Raw genomic sequence first — 19,176 nt, forward strand, 5'->3', positions numbered from 1 at the left:
TTTTTATTGAACCAGAGTCTGGGAATACAGAATCCACCCAACCCAAGCCAGTTTATGGCTCTTAGAAGTCAAATTAACTCTTTCATTTCATTTAAGTACTTCTTTGCGGTTCAGTTTCCAAAGCATCAACAAAACGTTGCTGACTGTAAGATTAATATGTTCATTTTCTTGTCCATCCAGTGCTGAATGGTCCCTACATGCCTTTAAAAGACCCTACTTAATTGGCTTATTTGATAAATTAAATTTTCAGGGACAATACCAGAATCAGTATTTCAAAAAATCATCTGTAAAACCTGATTTGGAGTGACTTACTGAGATTTTTGGCCCTTAACATGTGAGAAGATGGTACTGGTATTTCAGAACAGACCTTTCACAAATGCCCACTGCCATGGAGAAGTTTAATCCTGGTACTCTTTCAAAATCCATTGACATGCTGCAACTCCTTCCATGAGTGCTGGGAGGAGTGACAAAAGGTTAATGACTAATCAGTTTCCAGCACGTCTACAACCTTGTGAGAGATATCGATTTCTCGGCTCTTGCTCGGAGAATGTGATCTAAAAAGCAATGACTCCTGCCGCCATGGAGACGTGTGCTCAGGCTCAGTTGCCTAGAGAGGTGCAGGAAGAGGGGCTTATTTAGCAAGCTTACGTAAATGGAAAGTTCAGATACCTTGGCTTTTATTTTTATACCCTTGTTAGTGTCCCTTAAAATAGTCATTAAGGAGTAACTCAATTATGCTCTAAAATTTAAAAAAAGAATGTTTATCAAGGGACAAGACATGGCCTCTATGGAACAATGCCGAGATATAGTTCATGCATATTTTTGTCCAATTTCACCTTTCACATTCAATTCAACCAACGTATGATTTTAAGCCACTTCACATGTTTTGATTCATGATTTTTTTTAATTTGAAAATAAATCAAATTCACTTCTAGTCTTATTCCACACTATAGTGTAGTAACTGTGAATATTCTCAGAATTGCTTCCTTAATGTACTGGATTTTGTTCCATCTCTGATATCAACTATACATCCTTGGAGAAGTCACATAAGATCTCCAAGCTTCAGTTGATTTATTTTTAAAGTAAAAAAATAAAAAATGGACCAATTTTTCTAAGACTATTTCAAACATGTTTATACCACCGCTGGGTAAAGGAATGGATTTTAATCAATATTTTTAGACTGAAAGGAAAAAAAATTGTTTGCATCCAATTAAAAATATATAAATATAATAAAATCGAACTGCACCAAGAAGGTTGTTGAATTTTGTCTAATTATTTAATAATAAGTACTATTTCCTTTGGTATAAAGCAAGAAAAAAATGTATTAGTGGTGTGTCATAACAATTAGTAAACACCCACAAATCTTACTTTTGTATTAACGTGGCCTATGTTCCCTCACTAAGAGGTAAGTTCTGTCAAGGCAAAAGATTGTGTTCCTTTTGTTCATTTTAGTCCTATTACCTGAAATTTGCAAAACACATAATAAGTGCTTAATAAGTATGTGCTAGATGAATGAATGAATAAATCAAGAAGGACACAGACACCTTCATTCTTTTAAAAACTGGGTTCAATTGATGAGTAATGGCAATAGATTAAGCAAGACTTCATTTGACAAAAATATTTCCAGGTCCTGAAGAGGTTGTCTTTATATGTTTGCTATTGTACTATATTAAACTGTACCCTCCACTATGTCTTTAAAAACCTTACGATGTTTCCAAATTTTAAAGTGGCAAGGTTTTCATGAAAGATTGAACATCTATTGCTACCAATTCCACTTGACCAATAGAGCAAAGGGTAACAGTACATATAAGGTGAGATACTAAAGAAATAATGATTAAATAAATGTGTCCAGGGAAAGAGATTATCTAGAGAAAATATCATTGAGGTTGATTTTTTATCAAGAGAAAATGGCATCTAGTACTGTGAGTTCCCAGCAACAAATCTTGGGCAAAACATGTGTGTTCCCAGTAACACATCTTGGGCAATATCAATGAAGTCTCCCAGGGTTCATAAAGTGTTAATTTAAACCTTCGTCCTCGGCCAGGCACAGTGGCTCACACCTGTAATCTCAGCACTTTGGGAGGCCGAGGTGGGTGGATTATGGGGTCAGGAGTTCGAGACCAGCCTGGCCAACATAGTGAAACCCGTTTCTACTAAAAAAAATACAAAAAGTTAGCCAGGCATGGTGGCAGGGGCCTGTAATCCCAGCTACTCAGGAGGCTGAGGAAGGAGAATCGCTTGAACCCAGGAGGCAGAGGTTGCAGTGAGCCGAGATCATGCCATTGCACTCCAGCCCAGGCAACAGAGTGAGACTCCGTCTAAAAAAAATAAAAAAGAGTTTCATCCTCTTTGCAGCTTAACTGTGTTGAGACATTGACATCAAGAAGGCAGAGGTAGGATGCAGTATAATATGTGAGCTCCCTGCATGGCCACACTGATTGCCAAGTGTGAAGACCAGTGTAGGGGGTAGTAAGAAGAATGACGGCTCAGAATAGGCTTGCTGTTTGCTGGATTTTGTTTGTTCATTACGCCTAGCATTTTTGTAAAATGTGATATATTTCTAAATTTAATTTCAAATGCTGTAAGGCCCCATGTTCATGGACTGAGTTACAGATTCCCTATAATAAATCCAGGATTTTTTGCTATTAAATGGAAGACTTCAAAAAGAAACCATAATAAATATTTTAAGTAGCACATTTGAGTGCTGCAGCACGCGATACATATGAGTGTCTTCATGCCTAAGTAACTGTGCACTTCTCTCCCAAATAGTACCCCAGCCACACCCTCAGCTCTCATAAGTGACAAGTCTGAAACTGAACTCAATGTCCGAACCTAACAAACCTTCTCCTGGCTCCAGGAGGCTTGGATGGTCCTACTCTTACTCTGTCACTGGCCCACATCCAAACAACTGTTGTTCTTGCCAATGTTACCCAGTATTTTCTCAAGTCTCCCCTAGTCTCTTCCCTCATCATCTCCTTCCTGCTTGCAGCTGCCCTGCTTAACCCTCTAATGCCATTATACCTCTTGCTTTAGGCTCCAGAAATAATTGCAGGGAGCCCCTCAAGGTTCTGCCACCACCCTACTCCCACCCCCATTTCTGGACCTATATCCCTGTTTCTTCGTTTGTCTGCAACGGCACTCCTCACCCACACCCACCCACACCAACTCTCACCTACCCACCACCCTCCACTTCCCTTGTGCAGAGAGCTGATTCTCATCATCTACATCTGGGGCTCTCCTTGACCTCCCTCCTTCACCCTCTCTCAGCACCATTAGCTGATTATAACAGTATTTCAATCCTGATTACTCTCCTGAAATAGCAAGCCACTATTGTTAAGCAATATTTTGGGTATTGGGAGGGTTAAGTAAAAGACCTTTTGAGAGTACATCTTTTTAGTAATGCATTATAACGATGACTAGCATGCCGGCTCATTTTGTCCTTTATTATTTAAAAAGCATGATCATTTATGTCACTATGAACAAGGAATTGTAAGCACTGGGATTTTTTAAATAAAATGAATACACAGATAATAGTGACTAAATTTTTATATAAAAACTAGTTAAGAAAATACTGTCAGAGTAATAATTGATATTTCAAATGAATACTCAATTGAACCTTCCTGAAACAGACAGAATCTGCTTATTCCTGCACATAAGCCACCTGAAATGTACTTTTCTCAGCTCCTATTTCAGTATAACGTGGTGCCTGGGGCAATGTTTAGGAAAGGTTGCTGGGATCACGTGGCCAATTGCCTCCAAATGACCAGATATGGTTAATGTGCCAACTCTATCAAGACAAGCTGTATTTACATTGTTACTGAGAAACGTTGAAGATATTTTCATGCTCAGCAGGCAAAAGGAATAAAAAAGCAATCTTCAGCCTAGACCCTCATTATTGCATTACAGTCTACTAACTAATACATGGGGAAAAAAATCTGTCTCCCTGCTGCAGGGAGCTGTTCTTCTAAATATATTCTTCCAAGGAGCCAACAAATGGAAGACTTATCTTAAACATTTAAAAAATATACACTTAGAAATTTTAAAGATATTAATATTAAAATATCTAGATTAAAATATATAAAATATATATCAGGCTTGGAGGTTGCTCAGTGTTGATTCAAATTACTTAATATCAAGTTTCATTAGAGTGCAAAGTGTCTACTCTTAAGATGTACAGTTTGTAACTATGTGTTGTTACAAGGATGCATTTACTTTTTTATGTGAAGTGAAAAGTATATAATTATATTTAGTCTTTAAATTTGCAAATAATACAATTATGTCTGTTTGGGACAAAATTTTACAAATCTAAGTTGTAAGTCCTTGTTGCCAACCCTCTACATTGATGGTGTAGAAAAGTATCCACTAGCCGTCTTCTTTCCCTCTTTCAATGGTATTTCATAGGAAAATTCAAGGGATAAAGGACTTGCGAAGTTTGACATCAGGAATCACAGGTGTAAGTGCATAACAAAATCAGGTTAGTCCAGTGATTCACACATTGCCCATCAGATGTCTTCTTTCATTTGGAACCTTTCAGAATGTTTTTGCTTCCTGTGAGTAAAGTATTCTTGACCCAAATAATATTCAGCCCTTTTCTTCTTCGGGGTCTATCAGTCATGTTTCAGTGACTTACATCTAAACAAAAGGCAAAATGGAGTTTATAAAATGATTTTTGTACTTAGCCTGGTACTTAGACTTCTTTTAGAGCCAAAAGTTTAAGAATGTGTTCTTAGGCCAGGCAAGGTGACTCAACACCTGTAATCCCAACACTTTTGGTGGGTGAGGTGGGCAGACAGCTTGAGCCCAGGAGATCAAAACCAGCCTGGGAAACATAGTGAAACCCCATCTCTACAAAAATACCTACAAAACTTAGCCGAGTATGATGATGCACGCCTACGGTCCCAGCTACTCAGAAGGCTGAGGTGGGAGGATAGCTTGAGCCCAGCAGGTCAATGCTGCAGTGAGCCGAGATCACACCACTGCATTCTAGCCTGGGCAACAGAGCAAGACAAATAACCATGGAGGTTTGTATTAAGAAATGCTGAACTGCTATTGTCCAGGTATATCTCTTATTAAATAGGTTGCCATAACCAGAAGCAGAAGGGATACTGGTTCCACTCAACATTTTCAATCCAGTGATTGTTAGATGAATAAACCAATGAAATGTCTAAAATATTGTAAAGCATTTAAAAGATGATTGCTTGTGCCTATTTACCTTCTTTTTGATCATTGCCCTAGAATAATTTATAATATTCTTACACAAAGTCTTATAGTATAAGACCTTTAGGGAAAGGACCACACTGTTTAAGCTGCTCAGACAACTGGATACTCCACATTCATGATCTTGTTTAATTAATGTACTTATTTTTACTGTAATACGTATGTAATCCTGTAATCCTTTGAGTTTTGTAGCTTCTTTTAGCCATCCGGAAGCTTTTCTGTTTTTTAATTGACTGACGATTGATTGATACCCCACCCAATTCCCAAGAAGGATTAGTGGATTAATGGCAGTCCTCTGATTGTTCTATTTCAAATAGTGCTTAATTAAAAAGATTATTCCAACTGGTTTAAAAATAGGTGGAATATAAATTTCAATTAAATAATAGTGGGAGTAAGCAACTACACATAATTAAAACATGGCAAATTTTAAAATGATTAATGAGCACATACAAAATCTAGACTTGATTATTTTAGAATGTGTATTTAATTTCAGAAATGAACTCTTAAGAAATGATGGTGAGGAACTAAGACCATGGCAATAAGAGTAACCAAGCAGAATCTGGGCTCAAAATCTCTGTGTTGCACAGTGTGCCTGATGGAGCTTTCTTTTGAGAGTGTAACTGGGAAAAAAAAATGCTTCCCAGCAACACACTTCTCAAGTAGAGCTCACCTGAGTTTTATTTTTGTATAAGTGATTTCAGCTTTTCACAGAGCCCCATCTCTGGGATAGCGAGAAGAGGAAGTTGTTGGAGTGCAGTGCCATCCATCGGGATCTGTGATAGGGTTTGGCTCCGTGTCCCTACCCAAATGTCATCTTGAATTTTAATAATCCCCATGTGTCAAGGGTGGGACCAGGTGGAGGTACTTGAATCACGGGGACGGTTTCCCCCATGCTGTTCTCATAATAGTAAGTGAGTTTTCATGAGATCTGATGGTTTTATAAGGGGCTTTTGCTTTTACTTGGCACACAATGTCTCTCCTGCCACCTTGTGAAGAAGGTTCCTTGCTTCCCTTTTGCCTTCCACCATGATTGTAAGTTTCCTGAGGACTCCCCACGAGGAACTGTGAGTCAAGTAAACCTCTTTCCTTTATCAGTTACCCAGTCTCGGGTATTTCTTCATAGCTGCGTGAGAACAGACTAATATAATCTGTAACTGGGGTTACAGAGTGTATCATATAAGATTGCATTATATAAAGGGGTTATAATTATGTATAAATAACCTCTTATTATATATATATCTATAATGCCCTTTGTATATAATATAAATATTATATATTTATATTTATGTAACCCTTTATATACAGATGTATATAAATTTGTATTTATATATAAATATATCTACATAAATTTATATACAGATAAATTATATAACCCCATATATGGTGTTATAGATTGTATCATATAAGATTGAGTTATATAAAGGGGTTATATTTTTATATATTATATATAATATACTTATATATAATATACTTATATATTATGTATACTTATATATTATATACTTATATTTTATATATATACTATATATACGTATAGTATATATAGTATATTATATATTATATATACTATATCTTTATATATAGTATATATTATATATTTATATATCTGTGTGAATACAGATTGTATTTATATAAGATTGGGTTATATTATTATTACCGATTATTATATTATATATTATTATTATTGATTGATTGGGTTATATTATTATTGAAAACTATAAATAAAGGTTTATTTACACTATCTTGAATTATACAGATTGTATTTTTATGAGATTGGGTTATATAAAAAGGTTGTATTTATATTTATATAATGGGGTTATATTTATATAACCCCTTTACGTAACCCAATCTCTGAGTTGACAGCAGCAGCTCCACTTTCAAGTTCTGCCCACCCTTTCCAAACTTAACCAAAGTGTGCCCTAGGAGTGAGGGGAAGGGGAGATTCGTTATACAAGACGAATCTTAGCTTCAGACCCCAGGGGCTTCTGTGATTCTCACTTGTCAGAAAGGCTCACTGTGCCAGTGGCTTCTGAGGTGTGTCTGCCCTGGGCATTCCATTAGCACTGGCTGATGGGCAGTGTAACTTGTGGCCACCGCAGTCAGGGTCTGGTGGCACTCCAGTCTTGCCAGACTTCCATCAGCTCTCACAGACTCTTTTCCATCACCCTTGACTGAGGTAACTTTGCCTGGCACCCTGATAGACCCAGGCAAGGCGGCTAGCTCTCACCCCAGCTGTCTTCAGGGCCTCCTGACATTCAGAGGCATGCAGGGATTTTTGAGGCATGTCCATGCCACAGAATTGGGTTTGTGTGTTGTGGGGGTCAGAGACAGGTTCTCAGCAGCAAACCAATTCTCCCCTGGCTAGCCTGCCAGGCGCTATTGGTGCTGCTCTGATATAGCACCCTTTGTGAGTGCAAGACAGGAGTCCACACTGAGGGCTGTGCCCATGCCATACTGATTGTTGAATGTTTTGACTATCATACATGTCCTAAATTTTTCTAACATCTGCCTCCGCCTATGGAGGTTCTATGAGAACACATTCCCCACTTCCAAATCCTCCCTAGCTCTCCCTCCTTTCCTTCTTCTTACTACCTAGTCTGGGGCTTTCCACTTCCTATTTTTCATAGGTTCTTTTTCTCTGTCCTTGGAATTCAATGAAATTCTTAGATTTGTGTCTGCAGGCCTGCCTTTTGATGTGCTGAAAGTGCAGTAGTGGTTAGGATGGCTTTCAGCATCAAGGAAGAGGATTCCTGACCACCCAAGACTTAATTATCTAGATAATTAATAATTTCATCCAACAAGATGTCTGGAGGTGGCTCCATGAGGTCCTGTATTCCCAGGGCCATTTATCACTTTGCTGTACCATCCTTGGCACAATGAGTACTCTTCTCTAAGCTTGTCACCTGTTGGGTACAAGGTAACCACTGCAGCAAGAAGTGTCCTGTACTCCCATAACAGAATTCTGAATAGAAATGGCATGGGAACAATAGGGTTTTCGCCCCCAGGACATTTTAGAAAGAAGAATTCTCCCTGTAGCCATTGGCCAGAACAAAGCCATGTACATATCTTCCAACCAATCACAGGAAGATAAATGACATCACCATAATGCCAGCATCCATGAGGATTCACTCCCTGGAGCCTACCTCTCCAGAGCCTGTGCTGAGCAGATGCCCAGACAAAATCAATATTGGTTGAGTTAGCAAGGAAAAAGAGAAAAGTTCTGGTTAAACTGACAAGCTGCTGTGTCCATCCCAGAGGAGATAAAAAATTTATAATAGTCATTTCTCTCCTGACAAATCCTTTGATAATCATTGCTTCACTAAAGAAGTCAAGAAGGTCAATTTTAAGATTAAAAAGTAATCAGTGTTCTCTTTGTTTTTAGCAATGTAACCTCTTCTGGGGTTACGATAGCACATGGTTTCGAGGAAAAATTAAAAAAAAAAAACTTCTGGTTTAATTTTAGTAAAATTAAAGAGCTATTTTGAAATATTTTCAGGCTTGTGATCTCATCATTTATCTAAATAGTGGATATACAGTAGGAACTGGTATTGAGCTCTGAGCTAACGTCTGAAAGAAGCTTATCTGAGAAGATTCAATGAGATAAAATTTAAAATGATAATTTGAAAATTAGGAGAAATACATCTTGGTAAAATAAAAGAACTTTTCTCCTTCTGCTAGTTGTTTAAGATGTAACAGATTCTCTAGGGAGTTGGTAAATGTGAAGAATGAGATCTATGATAGATATAGACTGGACAAGATGACTTCTGATTTTCCGATTTCAATATTTTAAGACACTCGGACCAAATCTAATAAGCTTGACCACCACAAATAGGCAAACAATAAACATTATCATGCTACTCTATGGGGGTGCTATTTATTTTAAAATTCTGAATATAATACCATGAATTTAATGTGCACTTATCCTTTGGAATACCGAATAGCTGACTGACAGCAGATCTAGTTTTATTACCACTTATTCTTAGAAAATTCACACATGGTAAATGTCTAACCCTTACCATATGTTTTCGCCTGCCAGCGAAGCTTGACATATTTTCATGGGATCTATCCATCATACAGATATAATATGCGTAACATTGTGAGGCTGTTTCCTGAGTAAACACTCTTCAACCCCCAAAAAGAATACTTTTAGAAAATGTGAAGCATCTGTTTTAATTTGAGAGTTTGGATTATAGAATCAAGACACCAATGGCACTAGAGAAAATGAATAAATGGTAGTGATCATCCATATTTTGTACTGTCATAACATTTTTATTTTCTTTCATACATGCAAAGAAACCTGGGGTAACTTGTTTTATTCAACTAAAACCAAATAAATGATATATCATGATACTTAATAATAAAATGTGTTTGTATTTATGAATTATAGTTTTCTGTCGGCAGCCTTCCTTATCAACTAATGATTGGTTTTAGAAGTCCATAATTTTATTTTGCAAAGATAAAATGAATTTAGGCCAATATAAATAATGATGAAAATTATTGTTAACTGGATACCAATTCCAGTGTAAGTATTAATTTAATGGCCATCTGTATTGGCATTATAATTTAGTAAATGTAATATTTTTTACAAATATACTTTTGTTTCAAATGTGCATTTAATTCTCTTTTTACTACCTGCCTAGTATATGAATTTGAAAAATAATAATAAAGGTTGATTTATGCTATCTTGAATTATTAATATTTTTAAATAGTGCTCTAAGAGTTATGATTTCTATGAAAGAAGAATGGATATATCGGAACAACCCTGATCAGAAAATAATGCACAACTCTGGAAATCAGCATTCTACACTCATATACACACATGCACACAGACTCAGACTCATTAACCGAGAAGTCTATATCAAGCAAAACATGAATTTGAAATGAAGACTTTTAAGATAAATAAAATCTGAAAAAGATTAACTACCGATAGAACTGTACCATAAAACGTTTTCAGCATGAAAGAAAATGGTATCAGATGGAAATGTACATCTACAGGAAAGAATAGAAACATGTAGGTAGATGCAACTGGCAGGGTGGCTCAAGCCTGTAATCCCAGAACTTTGGGAGGTCACCGGGGGAGGATCACTTGAGGCCAGGAGTTTGAGACCAGGCTGGCCAACATCGCCAAACCCCATCTCTACTAAAAATACAAAAATTAGCCGCGTGTGGTGGCACACACTTGTAATCCCAGCTACTCGAGGGGCTGGGGCACGAGAATCTCTTGAACTCGGGAGGCGAAGGTTGCAATGAGCTGAGATTGCACCACTGCACTCCAGCATGGACCACAGAGAAAGACTTCCTCAAAAATATAAAAATAAAATAAGAAACGTGGGCAGATGTAAAAGATGGTATTTTTTCCCCTATTATTTTATCTAAAAGAAAACTAAATATTTAATGCAAAAATGATTTAATTGCAATGTGAAGTTTATAGCAAATACTTTATAAAAATTATGACACTAGCAAAACACAGGTAGATAGGTTAATTTATACACTGACAGCTTTTATACTGTATGTGAAGTAATATTTATGGTTTTAAGCAGACAGTGATAAATTAAGAATGCATATTTTAATTCCTAAAATAACCACTAAGAAGAAATATAATGTATAACTAAAAAAGTATAATTTAAAATATTTTTCTCATTCAGTTTGGATTATTTCTACTGTCCTACTTTTAATTCAGTGTAAGTACAGATTTCAGTTTAACTAAATATTGAAACAAAATTCAATCAAAGTATTGAATTGGAATTCTAATAGCAATAATCTAACCCAAAATAATATAGGAAGGGAGAAACAAAGGAATAAAAGACACATGAGACAAAATGAAAATGCATTGCAAGGCGGAAGAACTATGACCAATCATATCAGTAATTGCCTTAAATATAAATAGACTGAATACTCCAGTTAAAAGGCAGAGACTGGAAGATGAGATTAAAAAAATCAGGCTCAGCTACATAATATAAAGTCTCAGATAAAGAACTATGTTAAGATGGAGGAAAGATATAGCATACAAAAGTAAGAATAAGGAAGCTGGTAGAATTAGATTAATATCAGACAAAATTGAATTCAAGATTAGAAATATTACCAGAGATTATGAAAGACTTAAAAAGCATATTAAAAAGCTCATTTTGTCAAGAATACATAACAAATCACCAAAACGTTAATTTAAGATGGATCACTGCCCTAAATATAAAAGTTAACATTAGAGAGCTGCTAGAGGAAAATATTAGAGCATCACCTCAGGACTTTGGTATAGCAATGATATTTAGTCCACAAAATGGACTCAACATAAAAGGAAAAATTTGATTAATTGGATGTGATTTTTAAAAAATTCTGTTCATAATACATGAACAGATGTAAACCACATTATAAAATAAAATATTTGGAATATGTATACTTGAGGATTTTCATAGATCCAGAATTTATATAATTCTTACAGCTCAAAAAAAAAGAAAAATATACAAAATTAAATAGGCAAAATACTTAGACACATGTTTCAAAAAGAAAATATATCAGTGGCCACTAAGCACATGAAAATATGGTCAATATCATTGTTCATGAGCTAAACCAAAATTACATTCACGAAAAGCATTTCATACTACTCCAATGGCTAACATCAAATAGATCAATACCACCCAGTGTTGGAGTGGTTGTGGAGGAATTAAGACTCTCATACACGCAAAACATTACTTTGGAAAGCAGTTCAGCAGTTTCTGATAAATGTAAACTTACACCAACCCTAAGATCCAGCAATTCCACTGTTAGTAGGTATTTACCAAAAACAAACAATAAAGCCCACAAAAAAGTCTTAAGAATGTTTGCAGTTGCTTTTCCCCTAACAACCAAAACTGGAAAAGGCCATGTGTCCATCAACAGAATAATGTAAGAAGTTGTAGTATGTTTATACAATGGAATATGATTCACTAATTTAAAAATACATGGACTACTGATACAAACAACAGCATGAATCAATCTCAAGAACTATGAATAAAAGAAGCTGAATTATGCTCCTGCCTGGTTCCATATATTGAAATTCAAGAACAGGTAAAGTCTTGATGCTACAAACCAAACTCATGGTTGCCAGGGGCATCACCTGGAAGTGGGTGTAAGAGAACGTTTTGGGGTAATGGACATGTTCTTTGTCTTGACTGGTGTATATGTTGCTCCATCCTCATTGCATTGCACACTTAAGATCTGTATGTGAAAAAAATAAGAAGTAGTTTGTAGGATGGAATATTTATATAGAAATAAATTCAGACAAAATTATTCCAAAACAACAAAATCATTAATATATCATTTAAAGGATTGCCAAATTTGACTGTGGTATATATAATACCAAACATTTTAAAGTTATATTTTAGGACATGTATTCATTTCAAAATTTCTTAGACCATGTTTTTTTCCTATATTTCACAAACATTTGTATTGAAAATAGTTCAATATGACATTTTAACTTCTGATTGGAAACTCTGGTCTGAAATCAAGTTATAGTACGGGTAGGAAAGTAATAGTAAAACCACTGTTAAGAATAGGAAGATCTGAGGGCCTGGCACAGTGACTCACATCTCTAATCCCAACTCTTTGGGAAGCCAAAGTGGGAGAATTTATTGAGGCCAGAAGTTCAAGACCAGCCTGGGCAAGATGGGGAGACTCCATCTCTACAAAAATAAAAAATAGACAGTAGGAACATATAAAATGTTCAGTTTAATATACAATGTGTGAAAATAAACATAAAATACATCTTTCTTATAGATACCAAAATAAATGAAAAAGTAATAGATACAAAGCTAAAAGATCAGTGTTGATAAAAAATGACATAAATGGGTGCAGCAAATCAACATGGCACATGGATACATATGTAACAAACCTGCACGTTGTGCACATGTACTCTAAAACCTAAAGTATAATAATAAAAAATAAAAATAATAAAAATAAAAAAATGACATAATAACAATTTTCAGTAATAAAGCTCCTATCATTAAATATTCACCCAACAAATCTCATCTTGAAATAAATATTTAATTTAGTTGTGCTAGGTAATGGCCTAAAGTATAAGTTATTCACATAATAAAGTCATAGGTCTCTAGTTAAAATTAAATAGGCAAAATACTCTAGTAAGTGCATACCACAATTCATTAAACTCCAATCCTATAGAGTATTTCTCTCACTTTCTGATTTATTCTCTTTCCTTCCCATGCCTCTTCTCCACCTCAGTATGGTTACCTTCCAGAATCTCAGAATCCTGAAGATAGGGCCCCATTCTTTCCAGGGGTTTTGTTTTGGGAGCCTCAGAAACCTAGGTCAGCTAGAGACTATGAGTGGGAGAACACGCTTCACATAAGCCCTAGGTACAGCAAACTCTAAAGGCCTCTACCTCTTCCTTTCCTGGGACACAGAGCTGCCCCCTCCCATCCTGAGTGCTGTCCAGATGCCCCTGAGGCCATGGATCCTCCAGTGGAACATAGGCACATGATGAACCAGAATGAGTGTCCGCAGCTGTCCATTCATGACTCTGCCTTGGAAGAGGAGCTTACACACAGTACTGAGCTTCCCCACTCATTCCTGAGAGGAGGAACAACGTTCTCAGGGCTCTTCCAGGTAGTTCTTTGATGGTCATTTTCACTGAAGACCTCCCACAGAATGGCAGGTGTGAGCATAGGCACTCATTTCCTCTGTGGTTTTATTTATTCATCCCACATGTTGTGCCACGATTTTTGTGTGTGTTTGTGTACAGACATTTGATAATGTTTACCTAAATCATACATGAACTATCTTCCTGATGTTCTTCTTTAAAGAATGCTATTTGTTAATTTGATTGAAGTTTGAAGGACCAAGCAGTAAATCTTATCATATAATAGCTATAGTGTGAGTTTTCAACAGCATTTTGTAAGTTACCTGAGTGTAGTTGCAGCCCATTATAATTACTTCCTGTTCACTTAGAGCAATTTAGAGAACTCCAAGGTCAGCATATACTCCCCTATTAAAATGATTGTAATTCATCTCCCTGGAGTGGTGGGTTTAGTTGCATAACCTAACTTAGGAAAAACAGAGAACCTGGAAAGTGTCCAATTAAGGCAATATGAATTGCTACACTTTATTAGAAAATGAACAGTGTCTCTCTTTGTATGTAACCTATCACTAATGGTGCAGTTACTTAGATTTGTTTTTCTGTGTCAAATCCAGTAACATGTTTTCATTGTTCCCTTTATGACTAAGTTAATACATATTTGAGAAAATAGTCTGAAGTTATTAAGATATGAATTTATGATGTTATGAAAATGGGATGAAATGAGATGAAACTTATCTTATTTGCACTTTGATCTGAACCACGGAGCCTCCCATAAGACATCATCCCAATTGTGGGTCAGAACTTACTCTTGTGTCTTCGTAAACTTGGGCCTGCAGTGTTAGTGCTCAGTTCTGACTGAGTTATTTGTTGACTGATATCAGCTCTGAAATGATGGAAAACAACATGATTCATCATATGCTTCTTGAATGCCACCAATGGGGAGCGAGAAAGACGCCCATGGCTGAGTGAGACAAGAGGCTATCTAGGCAGATGCAGCACTCAGCTCACCAGTCATTCTGTTTCATGAAACATGATCATCAGTGAACATTTACTAGCTAGATTTTCTGCAAGATATTTGAATAGTGCCCTTTCTTAATAGGGCTACACTGTCTGCATGTGGCTGGTCAGTATTTTTGTGTCTGCAGTGTATATATGTAACCATTGTTTCCTGAGAAGAATTTGCATAGAACTACTGACAACTGGGGAGAAAAGAAAATTTTGCAAGACGGCAGGGAGATGACAGTGATTAGGAGATGGGAGAAGGTCACCCCCCTAATGCTAGGAAGAGAACAAGCCCTGGATGAGCAGCCAATGTGAGGCAGAGAGAAAGCAAAGGGGAAGTTAAAGTTGTGCATTTATTTCCTCTCTTTTCTCCCTTCCTTATTTCTCTCCCCCAAGAAGTTCTTGTCACCTGCCCCATCTCAAACCCCATCTTGTGGAAAAGTTCCTCAGAGGTCTGAAGCATTGCCTTTGTGCCCTGGTCAAGAGCCCTCCAGGGACTCCTAAAGGAGGATTCAAGTGTCAGCCTGATTGAGGATATTTTTAACATCATTATATTATTGATAACATGGTTTTTACACTTTGTTGCTGATGTAACTAATTTTGCTCTTTCAGAAGAGTAGTATTCTGAAGGAAGAAAGGGAAATAAAAAGAGAAGGCAATAGAAAGTGGAAACACTCTGAGAGAGCTGGGCAAGACTGAAAGAGAAGCTGACACAAAACTAAAGGTAAAAGTGTTGGAGAGAACATACATTCACATGGAGAAGGGTGGTCCAAGTGGGAGAGCTGCAAGTGAAGAGCTAAAGGAAAGAAGAATTAACAGGCAAGGGAGGAGGCCATGACAGGTAGCAGGGGTTGGGTACTATGACCTTGGAGAGGAGGGATAGAAGAGTGGAAGGTCCTGGGCTTTAGAGTTAAGCACGTGGACTCAGCCCTGATGCTGCTCCACTCTTCGTAATGGCCTGGGGCCATGTCTTAACTTCTCTGAACCTCAATTATAAGTGGATGTGTTTGATAAAGTAAGTTCATTGGTACATGAAGTATCTAGCAGTAGCTCATGACCTGACAAAAGTAGGTTTTGTTGATCTGACTTCCTCTTCTGCCCCATCCTTATCAGAGAAATATAGAGAATGAGCCAGGCAGGCTCATGCCCTTGAGGCTATCATTCTGATGTATCCAGCCACATCCTCTGCAGGGCAAGGAAGACCCAGGCCAGTTCTTACTGGCCTTGCAGGGTCACTCTCCTGAATATTTCAAACCAACTGTATTATGGAACCCTGTCTTTAAAGTTGGTAGAACCTGCATCCCAAGACCAGCAAGATGGAAAGCTATTATCTCAGGATTGAAAAAAAAAAAAAAGAAAGAAAAGAAAGAAAAAAGACTGCTTGTGATAAGAATCAGAGCCTTTTAGGCTGGGATCCAAAGATGGCTTCTGGAACATTACATTTACAAAATATGTTTATTCCTTCTTAATTCTGAATTATCTCAACCCAAATCCTTTTAACACATAAAGTTATTTTAAAAGTACACTGTCATTTCCTGCCGAAGGCTAATGGGGAAATGCTGCTATAATAAAACTAGAAATAAAAAAAATCAAGCTACATCTATGAGATGAGGAATATAGTATACATTTTGTGTATTTCCTGAAAGAGACTCAGAATTGGATGTGTGTGCCTGTTTACATCAGCCACATTAATCAATGTAGTCTCAGGCACTAAAAGAATTCACTCTAGAACAAAACAATAGAGGAAATGTGTTTAGAAAATCTCAGGCATCAGAGAATCTTTAATTAATCATCCTCCTATTTCACTGTCCATTTGGTGAGGTTTCCATAGGAATTGGTATTTCAGGACATTAGATATTTAGTGGTGCTGCGGATGGGTGAGCTGGCTGGAGGCAGGTATCTTAGGAACTGTAGGAGGCCAGAGGACATCGTTTTCTGCTTGGTGAAGATATCACTGAATTTGATTCACATGATTCATATAATATATCTACTGAAATCAGCACGATTGCTGAAATTTGTACAAGTGCAATCAAAGTACACACATTTAGGGGTTACTCAGTATCTAAAAGGATAGTATGAGATTGAGCACTTAAGCTAAGCTATCCCTAATGTTCATGTTTTCAAAAAAGTTGGGAAAATTATTCTATAGTATTAAATGAATAGTTAAAATATTGATCACTCACTATTTCAAATGTTTAAGGTAAGCACACAAGGAAACCTTATCAGTGATAAACTGTGGATGGTGGAAGTATTGGTGACTTATGCATACAATTTTTTTTTTACTTTCCACATTTCCTGAAATGACTATGTGTTCCATTTATAATATATTTTTAAAATCTTCAAAAAAAATAAAGAAAGCATTCTGATGTTAAGTCAAGGACTAGAAACAATAACAATAATATATTGATTATTTATGCCAGTATAGACACATCATTTAAACATATCAGGGCATTGCTTCAAGTGCTTACTGTTAATTAATGAGAAATAAGTCATTTTTGACATTGGTAACCTGGTAAAACACCTGGTAACAGCCTTCAGGAAACCAAGTTCCAGTTCAGTAAGTAACTAACGAAATATACATTGCCTTGTAAGCACATCTTTGAGATGCCATTGGGGAAATCTCTAGGTTTGAAAGATAAGGGATTAACTGCTTAACACACTTAATCCATGCCCAGCTGTCAAGCAGAAATTAAATGTGTTAACTCCCTCAGTGAGGAAGTAATGAAAGAGTCAGGAATATCGCTCTTTTATTTCTCAAAAACCATTAAAAAAATCTAGAGAAGTCCTCTGTGTTCTGCAACATAACAAGATTCATTGGGCATTCCCCTGTGGCAGATACCTCTGTATGGTATAGGGTAAAAAGAGCTAAAGAAAAATAAGATACAAATAACTTCTTCATTTTGAGTTCTGCTGGAAGCAGCAGCTGAACCTTTTCAGTTTTATTAAGTGCAAGATGATGATCTTGCTGCCTTTACAGTGTTTTCTCTTTCTCTGTCGTCTTTAAGTATGATGGAAGAAATATTTTACTCATGATCATCCACAATTTTTCCCCAGCCAATTTAGCTTTGGCTGCGGTAAGAACATGTTTGCCCTGTATCAGCATCCTGAATCATTATAAATACATCATTCATTTTAGAGTTAGATAACTAATGAAATTGCTTAATCTCTTTCATTCCTTGTTGACTTGAGAGTCAAATGTGTTCATCATGCAATATACTATAAATTAGTAAAGAGAGGGAATCATACAATTATTCTTTCTTAATCCCTTACTTCAAAGATAATAGATGAAGATTTAAATTCTGTATTTTCGATTAAGTCAACTCTATGAATTTTCTGGTTTCGATATAGGAAGCAAGGGTGATGTCCGTGTAAATATTGCTACATAAGCTTATATCTTAAATAAATTTAATATATCTACATATTTTCATAATGTTTTAATAATATGCTATGATTATTTTGATTTGACATTGTTATTTAAGAATTGGTTGTAAATAACAAAAACAGAAGATTCTCACCTCTCAGATGGCTAAAACACAAGCGGATTTGATACAGCTGTATTTTTTAGATGGAGTCTCACTCTGTCGCCCAAGCTGCAGTGCAGTGGCGCAATCTCGGCTCACTGCAACCTCCACTTCCTGGGTTCAAGCGATTCTCCTGCCTCAGCCCGCTGAGTAGCTGGGACTACAGGAGTACAACACCACGCCGGGCTAATTTTCTGTATTTTTAGTAGAGATGGGGTTTCACCATGTTAGTCAGGATGGTCTTGATCTCCCTCCTTGGCCTCCCAAAGTGCTGGGATTACAGGCATGAGCCACCACGCCTGGCCTGATAGAGCTGTATCTTTAAAGCTCCAACATGTGAGGAGGTTCAGCCTTGAGGGGCCTATCAGGAACCAAGAACCACAACATTCTTTTCCTTTCTGAGGTCATAGCCACTGTCAGTCTTTGCTTCTCTCTGCATCTCTGAGCCCATCTCCCTTTCTGTAGAGCATATGACCTTTACTGATGCACCTGCATCTGGCTCAGACTTAGTCATCCAGCCCTGAAATTATATCATATCACAGGTCATTCTCTGAGTCTCTTAATGTGAGGCATTGAGAGAAAAATTAACATGCCTTCTGTTGGATGAAGACCAATTAGCAAGGTGGTGGTAGTTGTGGTACAGGTGATGGTGGTGATGGTGGGAGTGGTGGTGGTAATGATGGTGGTGGTAGTGGTGGTGATAGTGGAGGTAGTGGTGATGGTGGTGGTAGTGGTGGTGATAGTGGTAGTGGTGATGATGGTGAAGGTGATAGTGGTGATGATGGTGTTGGTAGTGGTGGTGATATTGGAGGTAGTGGTGATGGTGGGGTAGTGGTGGTGTTGAAGGTGGTGGTGGTGATGGAGGTAATG

The 19,176-nt window shown here is 36.9% G+C and overlaps 1 long non-coding RNA gene across 1 annotated transcript; it reads right to left on the reverse strand.

Moving 5' to 3' along the window:
- Nucleotides 1-1,382: 1,382 nt before the first annotated feature.
- LOC129464771 (uncharacterized) lies at nt 1,383-18,636 on the reverse strand. Its single transcript, XR_008651728.2, has 4 exons — nt 18,301-18,636; nt 14,590-14,666; nt 12,308-12,408; nt 1,383-1,461 (listed from the first exon to the last, which is right to left on the reverse strand). It is a non-coding gene; the product is annotated as an uncharacterized lncRNA (long non-coding RNA).
- Nucleotides 18,637-19,176: the final 540 nt, after the last annotated feature.

The sequence above is a fragment of the Symphalangus syndactylus genome, chromosome 16, assembly GCF_028878055.3.
Source record: "Symphalangus syndactylus isolate Jambi chromosome 16, NHGRI_mSymSyn1-v2.1_pri, whole genome shotgun sequence".
NCBI classification, from domain to species: Eukaryota; Metazoa; Chordata; class Mammalia; order Primates; family Hylobatidae; genus Symphalangus; species Symphalangus syndactylus.